A 16,261-nucleotide genomic window follows, 5' to 3' on the forward strand; every position below is an offset into this window, starting at 1 on the left:
TTATATGAAACTGTTGAATACACCAATAAACCTATATCAACTTTCAAAATTCATATCTTGTTGAAATCAGGATTGATTTTAGATTTTTCTCAGATAATCCTTTGTATATATAAATTAAAAAAGAGATACAGCAATTTAAATTTTCGTAATTATACTCAGTTGAGCAGAGCTCACAGAGTATATTAAGTTTGATTGGATAACGGTTGGTTGTACATATATAAAGGAATCGAGATAGATATAGACTTCCATATATCATAATAATCAGGATCGAAAAAAAATTTGATTGAGGCATGTCCGTCCGTCCGTCCGTTCGTCCGTCCGTCCGTCCGTTAACACGATAACTTGAGTAAATTTTGAGGTATCTTGATGAAATTTGGTATGTAGATTCCTGGGCACTCATCTCAGATCGCTATTTAAAATGAACGATATCGGACTATAACCACGCCCATTTTTTCGATATCGAAAATTTCGAAAAACCGAAAAAATGCGATAATTCATTGCCAAAGGCGGATAAAGCGATGAAACTTGGTAGGTGGGTTGATGTTATGACGTAGAATAGAAAATTAGTAAGATTTTGGACAATGGGCGTGGCACCGCCCACTTTTACAAGAAGGTAATGTAAAAGTTTTGCAAGCTGTAATTTGGCAGTCGTTGAAGATATCATGATGAAATTTGGCAGGAACATTACTACTATTACTATATATGTGCTAAATAAAAATTAGCAAAATTGGATGAAGAGCACGCCCACTTTTTAAAAAAAATTTTTTTTAAATTCAAATTTTAACAAAAAATTTAATATTTTTACTGTATATAAGTATATTAAGTCAGAATTCAACTCCAGTAATGATATGATGCAACAAAATACAAAAATAAAAGAAAATTTCAAAATGGGGGTGGCTCCGCCCTTTTTCATTTAATTTGCCTAGGATACTTTTAATACCATAAGTCGAACAAAAATTGACCAATCCTTGTGAAATTTGGTAGAGGCATAGACTCTATGACGGTAACTGTTTTCTATGAAAATGGGCGAAATCGGTGGAAGACACGCCCAGTTTTTATACACAGTCCACCGTCTGGCCTTCCTCTCGGCCGTTAACACAATAACTTGAGCAAAAACCGATATATCTTTACTAAACTTAGTCCACGCACTTATCTGAACTCACCTTATATTGGTATAAAAAATGGCCGAAATCCGACCATAACCACGCCCACTTTATCGATATCGAAAATTACGAAAAATGAAAAAAATGCCATAATTCTATACCAAATACGAAAAAAAGGATGAAACATGGTAATTGGATTGGTTTATTGACGCAAAATATAACTTTGGAAAAAACTTTGTAAAATGGGTGTGACACCTACCATATTAATTAGAAGAAAATGAAAAAGTTCTACAAGGCGAAATCAACAGCGTTTGGAATCTTGGCAGGAATACTGTTTGTGGTATCGAATATATAAATAAATTAGCGGTACCCGACAGATGATGTTCTGGGTCACCCTGGTCCACATTTTGGTCGATATCTCGAAAACGCCTTCACATATACATCTAAGGGCTACTCGCTTTTAAAACCCTCATTAATACCTTTAGTTTGATATCCATATCGTACAAACACATTCTAGAGTCACCCCTGGTCCACCCTAATGGCGATATCTCGAAAAGGCGTCCACCTATAAACCTAATGCCCTCTCCTTCCTAAAATGCTCAGTAACACCTTTCGTTTGATACCCATATCGTACAAACATTCTAGAGTCACCCCTGGCCCACCCTAATGGCGATATTTCGAAAAGGCGTCCACCTATAGACCTAATGCCCACTCCCTCTTAAAATGCTCAGTAACACCTTTCGTTATTTACCCATGTCGTACACACATTCTAGAGTCAACCTGGCCCACCCTAATGCCGATATCTCAAAAAGGCGTCCACCTATAGACCTAATGCCCACTCCCTCTTAAAATGCTCAGTAACACCTTTCGTTTGATACCCATATCGTACAAACATTCTAGAGTCACCCCTGGCCCACCCTAATGGCGATATCTCGAAAAGGCTTCTTTCCACCTATAGAACTAAGGATCACTCCCTTTGAAAATACTCATTAACACCTTTCATTTGATACCCATATCGTACAAACACATTCTAGAGTCACCCCTGGCCCACCCTAATGGCGATATTTCGAAAAGGCGTCCACCTATAAACCTAATGCCAACTCCCTTTTAAAATGCTCAGTAACACCTTTCGTTTGATACCCATATCGTACAAACATTCTAGAGTCACCCCTGTCCCACCCTAATGGCGACATCTCGAAAAGGCGTCCACCTATAGACCTAATGCCCACTCCCTCTTAAAATGCTCAGTAACACCTTTCATTTGATTCCCATATCGTACAAACACATTCTAGAGTCGCCCCTGGTTCACCTTTATGGCGATATCTCGAAACGGTGTCCACCTATGGAACTAAGGATCACTCCCTTTGAAAATACTCATTAACACCTTTCATTTGATACCCATATCGTACAAACACATTCTAGAGTCACCCCTGGCCCACCTTAATGGCGATATCTCGAAAAGGCGTCCACCGATAGACCTAAGGCCCGCTCCCTCTTAAAATGCTCAGTAACACCTTTCATTTGATACCCATATCGTACAAACAAATTCTTGAGTCAGCCCTGGTCCACCTTTATGGCGACATCCCTAAATGGCGTCCATCCATAGATCTATGGCCTACTCTCTCTTAAAATACTCTTTAATACCTTCCATTTGATACACATGTCATACAACCACATTCCAGGGTTACCCTAGGTTCATTTTCCTACATGGTGATTTTCCTTATTTTGTCTCCATAGCTCTCAACTGAGTATGTAATGTTCGGTCACACCCGAACTTAGCCTTCCTTACTTGTTTTTTGTAAAATTTCTCTAACATCTCCATGCATCAATTAACAGTTTATACACTGCTGATAGCGCAAATTACCTCTTTCTGACAGCATATAATATATATCTGTGGAGTTTTGACAAAACAACTTATCTCAAGATAGGAAATATTTTAGATATTAATTGCATGTAATTTTGTCAATTGGTATGCATATTTTGGTCTTACTGGTTTATTTCTATGATGTTTAGTTAGAAAGTTACAGTATCCGAAAAATCAAATTAACTCATTTTTTTTCTAACTGCGTCGGTGAAAACAACTTTTCTCTGTTAAGTCGAAAAATTCAAAAAACTTCAAATAATTGTAATCATTGTAGTTTTTCTATAACAACTTATTTCGATTTAAGGCGGCCATGAAAATAAAAATCATATTTCACAAAGCACCCTTTTTCCAAATAAATTGTTATATCAAATTACAATTAATTTTTTTGGCAACTTATATTGAAATAGTTTGTTTTGTGAAATTAGTATCGGGGTAATTTTGAAAAAACAAGACATCTTATTTTGAAATACGTGCTTTTGTAAAAGTGAAAAGAGTGTACAATATATTTTTTATCTATAAATAAGTGCTTTTGCCAAATGCTGTATTGAAAAAATTTCAAAAATAAGTGATTTCGGTTACAATAAAACCATTAAAACTAAATATGCAAAGGGGACGCCAGATGGCAGATATGGCTAGGAAAGTGTCTAAAAATACAAATCTAGTTAATTTATCAGAAACAAAGTGTGTCAAAGCCATATTTTGCTTGATGATGGATTAGTGTTAGAGCCACCACCTAATGAGGCAATGACATCTTTTGATACTGGTGTTATTGATATACTAAATTCATATAACGTGCACCAAAAAAATACGAAAAACAGTGAAAGTGATACAGAAAGTCCAGAATCTTGTGATAATGAAGATATTTTTTATGACACAGATTTTCTTTACTCGGATTATATACCGGAGCTCTCCCTTGTGACAACTCAGATAAGATATATGCATGTGTTTGTGCATTGCCGCTCCGCTGCTCATATACGTACATATGTGTAGACGCAATTATTTATTCGTTTATGTAGATACATAATGATTGAATTATTGATGTGAATGTTTGTAGTTTACAGTCTCTCGCGCATACATAGGCGTATAAGTAAATGCATCTGTGTGTGACTTATTTCGGCTGCCTTATATATGTGTATACATGATTTGATTATTGACGTAAATACTGCTTATCGTGGCCTTAGCATCGCCTTAGTGATGGGATAACTTAGTGATGGTAATATCCGTGACACTGCCCTCCACCTAAGTCTGATCGTTCCGGTCAGACAAATCTCTCCATCTAAACGTTGCCAGCCTTTTCAAATGGACCACTTTCATTTTGGTTCGTGGTTTATCGATGGTTTGTATGCGGTACACTACATTGTTGATCCGTTTTACAACTTTGTATGGGCCTTCCCAATTACACTACAATTTCGGGGACAAACCTTTTTTACGTTGTGGGTTGTTTAACAGCACCAAATCTCGTTCCTGAAACCCTTCCGAATTAATTGCTTTATCGTACCTCGCTTTCATCTTGTCACTCATCATCTTTGCTCGTTGCCTTACCAGATCGTGTATCTCTCTCAGATCTTCTTTCAAGACACCAGTGGATTTCTTGACATTCCTCTCCGCATCGGCATCTATCCCATACTTCAAATCAGCTGGCAGTCGAAGGTTATTGCCAAAAATTACCTTTGCGGGAGTTTGACCCGTTGTCCCATGTACTGCCGATCGGTAGGCCATCAAGAATAATGATATGTGTGTATCCCGGTCCTTATGGTACTTGTCTACTACTTTCCTTAAATGATCCTCCAATATTCTATTGAAACGTTCCACCATACCATCGGACTGAGGATGCAATGCAGTTGTTCGCGTTTTTCGAATACCCAACTTCTTGCACATTTCTTGGAACACAGCTGATTCAAAATTCCTGCCTTGGTCAGAATGTATCTCCATTGGTACACCATACCTTGCAACCCATTCGTTTGTAACCACTTCTGCTACTGTTTCTGCTTCTTGGTTTGGGATTGGGTATACCTCTGGCCATTTACTGAAATAATCCATAATCACCAGTACGTATTTGTTTCCGCGGTTGCTAGTAGGAAATGGACCTGCGACATCCATGGCGATCCTTTCAAATGGCGCACCAGAGTTATATTGCTTCATCTGGCCATGACTTCGTGTTCTGGGCCCTTTCGCTCTGCTGCAAACCTCGCAGTTCGCAATCCACTCAGTGACCGACTGACGGCAACCAACCCAATAGAATCTCTGTTTAATCTTCTCGAGCGTCTTCGTGATTCCAAGATGACCTCCGCTTGGACCATAATGCAGCTCGCTGAGCACGTCAGGAATCCTCTTTCTGGGAACAACTATCAGTTTATTCTTGTATTTACCATCCTCACTCTCCCATACTCGATGAAAGCAACCGGATATCAATTCTAAACTGTTCCGCTGTGCCCAATATGACTTCGCAATTGGACTCTCTGCTGACATCTCTTCTCTGTTTGGCCTTTCATTTCGTTCGAGCCCTTGCATAACACGTGACAGATCTGCATCTTCTAGCTGGCATTTTCTTAGCTGTTCCTTGTCCAATTCATCTGTACATGTTATATTCATTAGCCGGACATCTATAATATCTTCTTTAGCCTCGGCTTTTGAACAGTGCTTGCATTCCAAACTACATGGTCTTCGTGAAATTGCATCAGCATTTCCATGGGTACTACCTTTTCGATGCTCAATGGAAAAGTCGTAGCTTTGTAGTCGCTCGATCCACCGTGCCAATTGTCCTTCCGGATTACGGAACTGCAGAAGCCATTTCAACGCTGCGTGGTCTGTCCTGACACGGAATCGCTGGCCGTAGAGGTATTTGTGAAAATGTTTAATGCACTCTACCAATGCCAACAGCTCTCTCCGCGTAACACAGTAGTTCCGGCTGTAATATGCAACTACCTTCTCCTGTCCATCGACCAGTTGTGATAAAACGCCTCCTGTAGCATATCCAGTCGCATCTGTATCTAGAATAAATGTGGCTCCTGGAATCGGATATGCTAACATTGGGGCAGTGCATAAACGCTCCTTCAATGTTCGGAAAGCCACTTCTTGCTCCTTCTTCCATTCAAAAGCTTTGTTTTTTCTTGTAAGCTCATGGAGGCTATGGGCTACGCTGGAAAAATTTGGTACAAATCAGCGGTAATATGTGCACAGCCAAAAAAACTTCTCAATTCATGTAGGTTCTGTGGTCTTGGCCAATCCTTTACTGCCTCTATCTGTTCATTCGCTGTACAGACACCTTCTGTAGTTACTTTGTGGCCCAAATAATTTACTTCCTTTTTAAACAGCGTACACTTTTTGGGACTTAACTTCAGACCAGCGCCAGCTATTCTCTGGAAAACTTCCTCCAAGTTCTTAAGATGTTCATCAAAATTCTTGCCCAATATGATGATGTCGTCCAGGTACACCAAGCATGTTTTCCAATGTAGTCCTTTCAGTACCTGGTCCATGAGTCTCTCAAAAGTAGCTGGTGCATTACAAAGTCCAAAAGGCATCACTGTAAATTGCCAAAGACCATCACTGACACTGAAGGCTGTATTCTCTTTATCTTCCTCCTTAACCTCAACTTGCCAATAGCCGCTTTTCAAGTCCAGTGTGGAAAACCATTTCGTACCAGATAGCGAGTCCAGAGTTTCGTCAATTCTTGGCAATGGGTAGCTATCTTTTTCGTAACGTCCTTTAACTTCCGGTAGTCCACGCAAGACCTCATTTTTCCATCCTTCTTCTTTACAAGTACTACCGGTGAGCTCCATGGACTAGCTGATGGTTCGATGACTCCGCTGTCGCTCATTTCTTGTATAATTTGACTCACTACTTCCCGCTTCGCCAGTGGAACACTACGTGGAGCTTGACGTATCGGCCTCCCGTCTCCAGTGTCAATTTGATGTTTCACAACATTGGTGCGGCCTGGTTTGGAACCATCCTGGTCAAATATGTTCGCGTACTTTATGAGCAGTTGTTTTGCCTTACTCTGATAGGCTTCCTCTAGCTCTTGCGTCCATGCCGTGATATCATTTGAAAGATCAGTATTACTAGATGAAACGTGTTCCTGGAGCTGTCCGCAGTTAATAACTACTTCGGCCCCTTGGCATCTTCCCAAAATAGCTCCTTTGGTCAAATTGAATGGTGACTTGAACTCATTGAGTACTCTTACCGGAATACGTCCATCTTGTTTTGTCATAGCCAGGGTTTTTCCTACAAGTATGTTCAGTGCTGATTTATTTGCTGCTTCGACAACCCACAATTTGTTTTCCCACAATCTCCATCAACCTTTGCCCAGATGACTGCTTCTGATTTTGGTGGTATTTGCTGACTCTCTTCCACCAGCACTCGTTTACTACTGTAGCCTCTCTCGTAGCCGAAATAAGTGGCACATCCATGTTCTTATATCGCATCGTCTTGCTTTGCATATCGATCTTGATGCCTTGGTTGATTAAGAAGTCCACTCCAATTATGATTTCATCAACAATACCTGCCACTATAAAATTGTGAAGTACCGTGATGTTCCTAATTGCTACTTCACATTCTACTTCTCCAATTACCTGGGTGTCCTCTCCCGTGGCTGTACGTAATCTTGCTCCAAGCAATGGTCTTATCTTCTTGTTGACTAAATCTGATCGAATGATGGAATGGGATGCACCCGTATCTACAGTCAGCAAACGTTCCTTTCCATCCACATGTCCTCCGACAGTAAGATTGCTTGACCTTCTTCCAATTTGCGAGATAGAGTTTATGGGGCATTCAATTGAGGGAGCCAGCTGTCGCCCCTTGCGGCTGACTCGCTTTAGTTTAACGATTGAGTGGATTTGGAGATTTGCTCGTCGCCTTCAGCTCTGCATTTACGGCCATCCACATTGTTGGAACTATTGGAATTGCTACTGCAATGACGTGCAATGTGACCTGGGTTACCGCACTTAAAACATTTCATAACTCCGGCATTTATCTGTTGTGATCCCTTGAGAGCTTCCAAAATTGTATCTACCCACTCTGGCCTTTCTACTTCCACACGATGGGCTTTGTATGCTGGTTTACTCAATAATGACGCCGTTTTCTGAGTCAATGCATAGGATACCGTTTCAGAAAATGTTTGCTTTGGGTTCGCGTATGTGGCTCGCTTCGTTTCGACGTCCCGTATGCCGTTTATAAAGCTCTGAATCTTCACTCTTTCCGTGTATTCCACGGGTGCGTCCGCATTTGCAAGATAAGCCAATCTTTCAATTTCTGAAGCAAACTCCTGCAATGTCTCATTTGCTTTTTGGTAGCGGTTTTGCAACTCAATTTGGAATATCTGTTTCCTATGCTCGCTTCCATAACGTCGTTCTACAGCAGCCATCAATGTTTCATAACTGTTCCGTTCGTACTCTGGAATCGTCTGTAAGATTTCCGCTGCAGGCCCTTTCAATGCCACGAACAGTGCAGCAACTTTATATTCCGCATTCCAGTTGTTCTCTGCTGCGGTCTTCTCAAACTGTAGCTTGAAGACCTGGAAAGGAACAGAACCGTCAAATGATGGTGTTTTTACCTTTGGATTGCTTGCTGAAACAGCTGGGCGGTATAGTTGTAACTGCTTCATACGACCTTTTAACGCTTCTATTTCGGCATCAATTTTGTCCTCGAGTTGTAAAATTTTTGCATCCTGCTCTTCCAGTTTCATAAAGAGCTGCGATGATACCTGTTCCGAAATTTGTGCCGACATTTCAGATATACGTGCCTCTTGCGCTTCCAGTTGAGATGCCAAATATGTCTTCTGTTCTTCCAAATGTGTTTCCATTTTAGATGTTATCTGTGTCAACATTTCTGACATACGCGTTTCTTGTGCCTCAATCTTCGATGTTATACGGTACTCCTGTGATTCTAGTTGTTTTTCCATCTTGGATGTTATGGGTGTCTCCTGCGATTCCAGTTGAGATGTTATATCTGTCTTTTGCGCTTCCAGTTGAGAAGCCACTGTCGATGTTTGAGCAGATATTGCAGCCAAAATCATGTTCAAGTCTGTGTTCGCCATTGTCTGCGGTGTTTCTTCCATTTTTGTTATTTCCTCGCCATCAAGATGAAAGTCATACTCTTCCACATCAATTCCTTCTGCTTCCATTGCCTCTCGTAGCCGTGCCTGCAGTTCAAGTTTAAGGCCGCTTGTATTCAATCCACGGCTCTCCAACTCCTTCTTTAGTTGCTGGATCTTCAATTCACTGAACTTTGCCATGTCCTTGTTGTCCTCTGGAATTTATTCAACAATTCCTCTTCTGACACCAATTGTAACGAATTTACTTGCAAATCCTCTTATTTGCAATCCTCTGCTGAGTTCGTATCACTAAACTGTTGAATAAATAACTCCAATATTGAATAATGGAAAAATGGCTTTTATTAAAGTACTTCACAATAACACTTATACTTTGCTACTCGCTGGCTTAATAACCAAACTGATTGATAACTCAAATGAAACTCTACTATTGGCCGCCAGATCGCGTGCTTAATCTATAACTGACTGATTGCTCAACTGAATTACTTCTTACTCGCTTGCCCCGCTTTTATAGTTTACGCTGCATACTTCTAGGCTCTTCGATTTCCAGAACTTACTAGTTTGTTTCGGCTACAAAATCTCCAGCCACAACTACGTGCACAAATTATTGCTCTCCCTTGTGACAACTCAGATAAGATATATGCATGTGTTTGTGCATTGCCTCTCCGCTGCTCGTATACGTACATATGTGTAGACGCAATTATTTATTCGTTTATGTAGATACATAATGATTGAATTATTGATGTGAATGTTTGTAGTTTACAGTCTCTCGCGCATACATAGGCGTATAAGTAAATGCATCTGTGTGTGACTTATTTCGGCTGCCTTATACATGTGTATACATGATTTGATTATTGACGTAAATACTGCTTATCGTGGCCTTAGCATCGCCTTAGTGATGGGATAACTTAGTGATGGTAATATCCGTGACAATATATATAGATACATATATATATGGATCAAATAGTGGAATAAAGGTAATGGGCTTGACACATTTTAGACAGCAATAAAAAATCATACCCGAGCTTTCCAGAAAAATTGTAGTAAACAGGCCTATTTAACATCTGAAAGCTTTTTTAATATCAAGTCGACGTTTGCTTACTCGGAAAATAATAAAGATAAGGGCAGGATCAACTTATAAAACCTCCGTTTTATATATATAGATCTGGGTTTAAGAGCGCCACAACATAAAGCAAATACGTTATATTTTATTAGTAAAACATCCAAATTTGAAATCATATTTCTCTGTCCAGGATGAGGCGAAAGAATAAACTATTTGATTTCCACATCACACACATATTTGATTTTAACCCCAAGTAATAGAAATAAAGTCTCACCACTTTTTATTTTCGGTTCGTGATGGACCTTATTTGGGATTCGCCCACATATAAATAAACAAACAATTGCAAAGAAATTTTGTTTTGATAAAGTATACCAAAATGCGTCAATTCATTTCGCTAGGATAAATTAATAAAATAAATAAACACATTTGATTTGTTTTTTTGATAGAGCAAAACTTGTTTATTCAGCTAATTAAATCAAACAAAAAGCAAGTAAGGATGCCTAAGTTTGGGTGTAACCGAATAGTATATACTCAGCGTGAGTTTGAATTGCACGGTTCTTTTCAGATGCATTACTTTTTCGAATTTCGTTACGAGAGTATTTTGTTTTTTTGAGGTTCTAGATATATTTTGTAATGCTTGATCGGAATAGGGGCGTGGCACCGCCCATTAAAAAAATTTCTCCTAATTTCCTCTTACAATAAATCTTAATAAGTGAAATATCATTGATACTAAACTTTTTTCGCTAAGATATAGCTAATTATTCTAGTCTACGACTAGCTGGCGTGGATTTTAACAGATCCCGTCCATTTTTCTTAGAAATATTTCATACTATATAGAATATATGTATACCCAATCTTATTACGATCCTTTAATTTTTCTTTGAGAATAGAAAATTGATTGAGATATAAAATTATTTAGTCATAAAAGGGCGGTGCTATGCCCATTTTCAAAAATTAATATTTTTCCTTTTTCATGGCTAAATCAATTCCTTTTTCATCCTCAGCATTTTGATATATGGAAGTCTATATTTATCTCGATTCGTTTATGCTCGTTATGTTACCAAAGTTAATACATTCTGTGTGCAAAGCACGCTGAGTATAACAAGATTGACCTTGGTTAGCTTTAACTTAAATTTATATGTATTTTTGTTATTTCAAATTCTTGAAATCTTATTTTTTATTTGCACAACTCATTTAGGTATAAATAGCGCCCACAAAATTTATTTCGGTGTACTTTATTCTTAAAGGTAGAAGAAGTTTTAAACGAAAATGAATTTCGTGCTGTTCTTTCTCCTGCTTAGCTGCGTCTTAAGCGAAACGAATGCGGGGACTATAAATATAAGGAGCAGCGCCCATTCAGTAGCAATTTATTTTTGTGGTCTCTATAAATGTGGTGGTTCCCTAATCAGTGAAACATCGGTGGTTACAGTGGCACGTTGCGTAGCAGATAGACTTCCGATTCATCTCAAAGTTAAAGGTGGTGCAACGCGTATATACGAAGAAGAAGGACAAGAAAGCTTTGTGCAGAGAAAACATATTCATCCTGGGTATCCAGGAAAATATTATTATGATATAGCTGTCATTAAACTGGTAACACCCTTTAATACTGATACTGATGCAGTAAAAACAATACCATTGTACGAAGGAAATTTATTACCTGGCACATGGTTTAGAGTTAATGGATGGGGCTTGACAAATCCACACCATTTGAATGATTATCCTATTCTCCAAACTATGCAAGTGCAAGTAATGGATTGTGCGTTTCAACAAAGGAATAGACAAAATGAGCTTGAAATAATAGATTTAGTCTTTCCAGCTGAAATGAGTGAGACAGATTTTTATTTGGTAGATGTTGGATCAGGAGGAGTTTGTAATGGAAAACTTTGTGGGGTGTTACAAAGCAATCGAAATTTCAATTTTCCGCTTCTATTTTCAAACGTAACAAGTACAGAAGTTCTAAGCTTTATAAGAATGTGGATGTAACTGAAAGGTGTTATTATAAACTGACTGTTGATTGGAATATCACCCTAACTCGACTGAGCGCCGAATTTCGAAACATTTTGAAATAGGGCGTTTTCGAAATATGGTGATATTCCGCTCAGTAGTCGTAATGACAATATTTTTTTCATTTACAATGTACAAATAAATTGTTTTAATTCTGAGTATATAAATATTTTTTATTGTATGCAATGGAAGTGTGATGCATGTAAATGAATTAAGATGTGAGACCAAACTTTGATCAAAACTTTAAAGATCCTTCGTGTATGAATAGATCACGAGATGAAAACAAAATGAAAGAATGACTACTTTAAGGTCCTGGTGAACTCTGTGTAAAACAGCTGATCCAACGAATTCTATAGAAGTCCATTTAATCGGATATTGAAGCAATTCAATAACGCCTTAGTCATAACGATAACATAGCCAACCAATTAATTGTTGGTTTTCCACCATATCCATAATCTATCAATTTTTGCGTTGGCGAATTTATTCATATTTTGGGTATTGTATTTTTCGTTTTGAAATTTCTCGTATTTTCTATTTTATGAAGTTATGAAATTTTCTAGATTAAGGCACCAATAAGCGATGCCAATATATATTTATCTATGATTAATTGAAAATATGGTTACGTATTGAGCGTTATCAATATGGGAAGTTTTCCAGGGCCTTTAAAGAGGCGATATTTAACCAAAATAGAATTTTACTTTGGCAGTAGATGTCGCTGGATGTCGCACTTATCGAGCTTTAGAAAATGCTCGGAAAGCAGTGCCACTATTTACAAAAAAAAAATACTTGGCGGGTTTTACCTCATAGGAATTTAACGCCTAAACTTCGCTTCCAATTTGCGTTGTGCTTCTTTGTAGTTTCTCCTACAAATTGGAAGGGCGACACCTACATGTATAATGCCGACATATGTACGCTTGGGGTATTTGCAAAACCATTGCTTAGGGGCAATCCCGCTAAGAAGACCGTGTTTTCCAATCGAAACATTGTTTTTCTACGTTGTTAATGTTACTTTGCGAGGGACTTTAACCCAAGACCTTCAATGTGCTTGGCGAAGCGCGCTACTACTATCCCAGCATACGCAGTGTCTATGGTTAATTCTCTAAAAAACTAGATTAGAGAACTGGGATAGAATTCATTCGAGAACTATTTGGAAAACGATGCCGTCAGATTTATCGATTATTTGTAGGACATGATCACTCTTCCTTCGTGTTATAAAAAAGTATGAAAAATAGTTAAAAGTTTTGCCAAAATATTGGTAGTTGCAAACCCAGTTTTTCATTTCTAATAATTAAAAGTTGTAAGCGAAAATTATAAAAAAAAGTTTAAGAGCGAAAGTGGCAAAATGTGGCAGACTATTTGACTGGTATTAGGAGGAAGATGTGCTGTCATTTTTATTTCAAATCAATGCAGAGCTAAATACTGAAGGAATAAGTGACAGTAAAAATTTCGTTTAGGTTTGGTCATGATGCAATAAACCACACAGGTGAAGTCAATATTACAATAAAAAGAAAAAACAATTTTAAGCATTTCCTTTAAACAAATGGACAAAAATAAGCGAAAAATGTGTCCTTATATAAAGTAATATTCTTTCTAAACTTTGATTTTAAAATCTTGTCACAGAAATTGTAAAAATATTTAGAGAGATATAAAAATATAGAAGTGGAGCGCGCATTACTTGGATTGAAAAGTTGGATAGAAAAGTTGTCAACTTATCAATATATAGTCAATTAATTGCGCTTTAAATTTTCATCTAATTATTTAACCGTGCGCCACCTAACAGAATTTTTTCTTCTTTTGTTGCATTGTCTCGGTGTCTTAACTTATATGTGAGGTTTCACGTTTGTGGCTCAGTGAGAAGTTACTTAAAAATCGATCTCAAAATTCCAAAATTCCAAATTTTTACCTAATTATTTCGATCCTTGCGCCAACTAACGTTAATTATTTCCCTTTTGTTGCATTGTCTTGGTGTCTTTACCTCTCTGTGCTATTTTACGTGCGCCACCTAACGATATTTTGTTTCTAATTTTGTTCCTTTTTCGTAATATCTTAACCTATATGTGAAGTTTCACGTTTGTAGCTCAATGAAAAGTTACTTAAAAATCGATTGCAAGACTTTTAAATGCGGGCAAACATTCAACCGGCTTAATATAAAGGAAACAATAAATTAAAAAAAAAATGTTTTCGTACATAGAAATCAATGAGAGCAATCCCCGCTTAATTATACGAAGTATATAACTTTTAAATAACAAATCTGTAACTTTGTGACAACTTTTCGATAAATAATCGTTAACTTTTCGATAAATTTCTGGTAACAAATCGATAACTTTCTTATAATATTTCTGGCATAAGCTACTCCACTTGAGCTAATATAACCAGAACTTTTCGTCATTGTGGATGTGGATATAATGTAAGCCCTGTGAAGTTAGGACAAAGGTTAAGGTAGACGACTCTGAATTGATATTCCTACAAAAATTGAAGATAAACACGCCTTTGCTTTGATAAAGCTTCCCCTGCACAAAGCAGACAAGCGCTTTTCGGCCTATTGACTCATTGTGGTGCTATTCGTAATAGCTCCAGTCTTCTATACCACAAAAACGACATTAACCATTAACCAATGTGATGATTTGGTTGGGCGTCCATCGCTTTTTATAGATAACTATGTAATCAGATAGTATTGGGCTATTATCGAATGATTACAGGAGTGTTATCGAAGTTTTAATGGTATATTTTCGCTAACAACATTACATAAAAGTAATTGGTAAAGTATCGTTTATTCGGATGCTTTTATTCTCGGTTTGCTTTCGATAACTCAAATTCTTATCGGTTTGTTATGAAACAGATAATGGTTTCATTATCGGCTCATAAATAGCTGGACAATGCAAACATTTTTAAAAGCGGTTTTCTACGGGAGTTAGGTGCTCAGGAAACATGAACCATGAGCAATCGTGTTGGTTTGGTATGGCGTCCATCATTTTTTTATCGATAACAACGTAATATAAATTTTATCGAGTTATTATTGGCGTGATATCGACAATAATATCAACAACACACGAGTAATCAGTTTGTGATTGGTTTGATATTGGCTTAATATAGCTTTGTTTTCGGCAAAGACCGAGATTCCGATCCGACTCAATTTATCTTTCCTCGATACCTCTGAGGCAACGACATTACAAATAGCTAATGATGGGTTGTGTGGCGAGTCCGAGGAGTTGGCCAATTTGTTCATGCCTTTTTGCGTTAAAATTCGAAAATACATGCTTTGTATTCACGTCATGGCCTTACCACCGTAAAACACTTCAACATTAATTTTTACCTACGCTAAGTATCTCGTTCTCTGTACTTCAGGAGGCTTCCTAATATAAATGCGAAGACTTTTCAAAGTACTACTCCTCTTGCTTCTTCATTTTGCAACCAGGAGCTGAACAAGAGCTGAAAACTATATAGCAAAAACCTGACGATTCGTTAATAATAGATAATATTAGTTCATATATAGGTAAACTTCCTCTGAGCTCTACACTGAATCAGCCAGTTCAGCCTTTTTGTTAGCACTGCGATAATCCTATTGTAGGACATTCCGCTAGGCTGAATTGGCTGATTCAGTATAGAGCTCAGAGGAAGTTTACCGATATATGAACTAATATTATCTATTGTTAACGAATCGTCAGGTTTTTGCTTTGTTATAAGCCATTCCCTACCGAATTTTTTACCTGGTTGTGTGAGTATGAATGTATATACTAGAGATATACGCCGCCGCCGCCGCCGATTTTCGTCGTTTTTTGCACGCCGCGCCGAATTTCAAAAATATCGGCGCGGCGGCGGCCAAGTGCTTGACTTACAAACAGTTGCACGCAAAGAAACATATTAACAAAAGTTTAAAATTGCTACCTTTTAGTATCTTTTAGAATATTATTTGTTTTTTTTTTTATTCCTTTATTTTCCAAAAAGATGAAAATTATATCTATATTGGGAGATTTTGATATCTCTGCAATAAAACTGGCACTGAAAATGGCAGTTCGTCAAAACTATCCCGAAACCAAATTTAAATCGTTCTATCTTTATGAAAAGTATATACATATGCCTATTACAATAATGACTTTAGTTGTATGCTTAATACACTTATTTTCTCTTTCCTTTGCAGGTGACCTTACATCACTGAACAAAATGTAATATATCAAAATCTA

At 37.7% G+C, this 16,261-nt stretch overlaps 1 protein-coding gene across 14 annotated transcripts in view; it reads left to right on the top strand.

Moving 5' to 3' along the window:
• The window catches only part of kek2 (kekkon 2), an 894,871-nt gene that overhangs the window by 659,367 nt on the left and 219,243 nt on the right, over positions 1–16,261 (top strand). For 11 of the 14 annotated variants that reach the window (XR_010949838.1, XM_067767645.1, XM_067767647.1 and 8 more), the window contains one exon: positions 16,219–16,243. The exons of the other annotated variants lie outside the window; for them this stretch is intronic. The gene's annotated coding sequence lies outside the window, so the exon portion shown is untranslated. The remainder of the gene's footprint in view (positions 1–16,218; positions 16,244–16,261) is intronic. 14 annotated transcript variants of the gene reach the window in all.

The sequence above is a fragment of the Eurosta solidaginis genome, chromosome 2 (genome assembly GCF_040869045.1).
Source record: "Eurosta solidaginis isolate ZX-2024a chromosome 2, ASM4086904v1, whole genome shotgun sequence".
Classification (NCBI taxonomy): domain Eukaryota; kingdom Metazoa; phylum Arthropoda; class Insecta; order Diptera; family Tephritidae; genus Eurosta; species Eurosta solidaginis.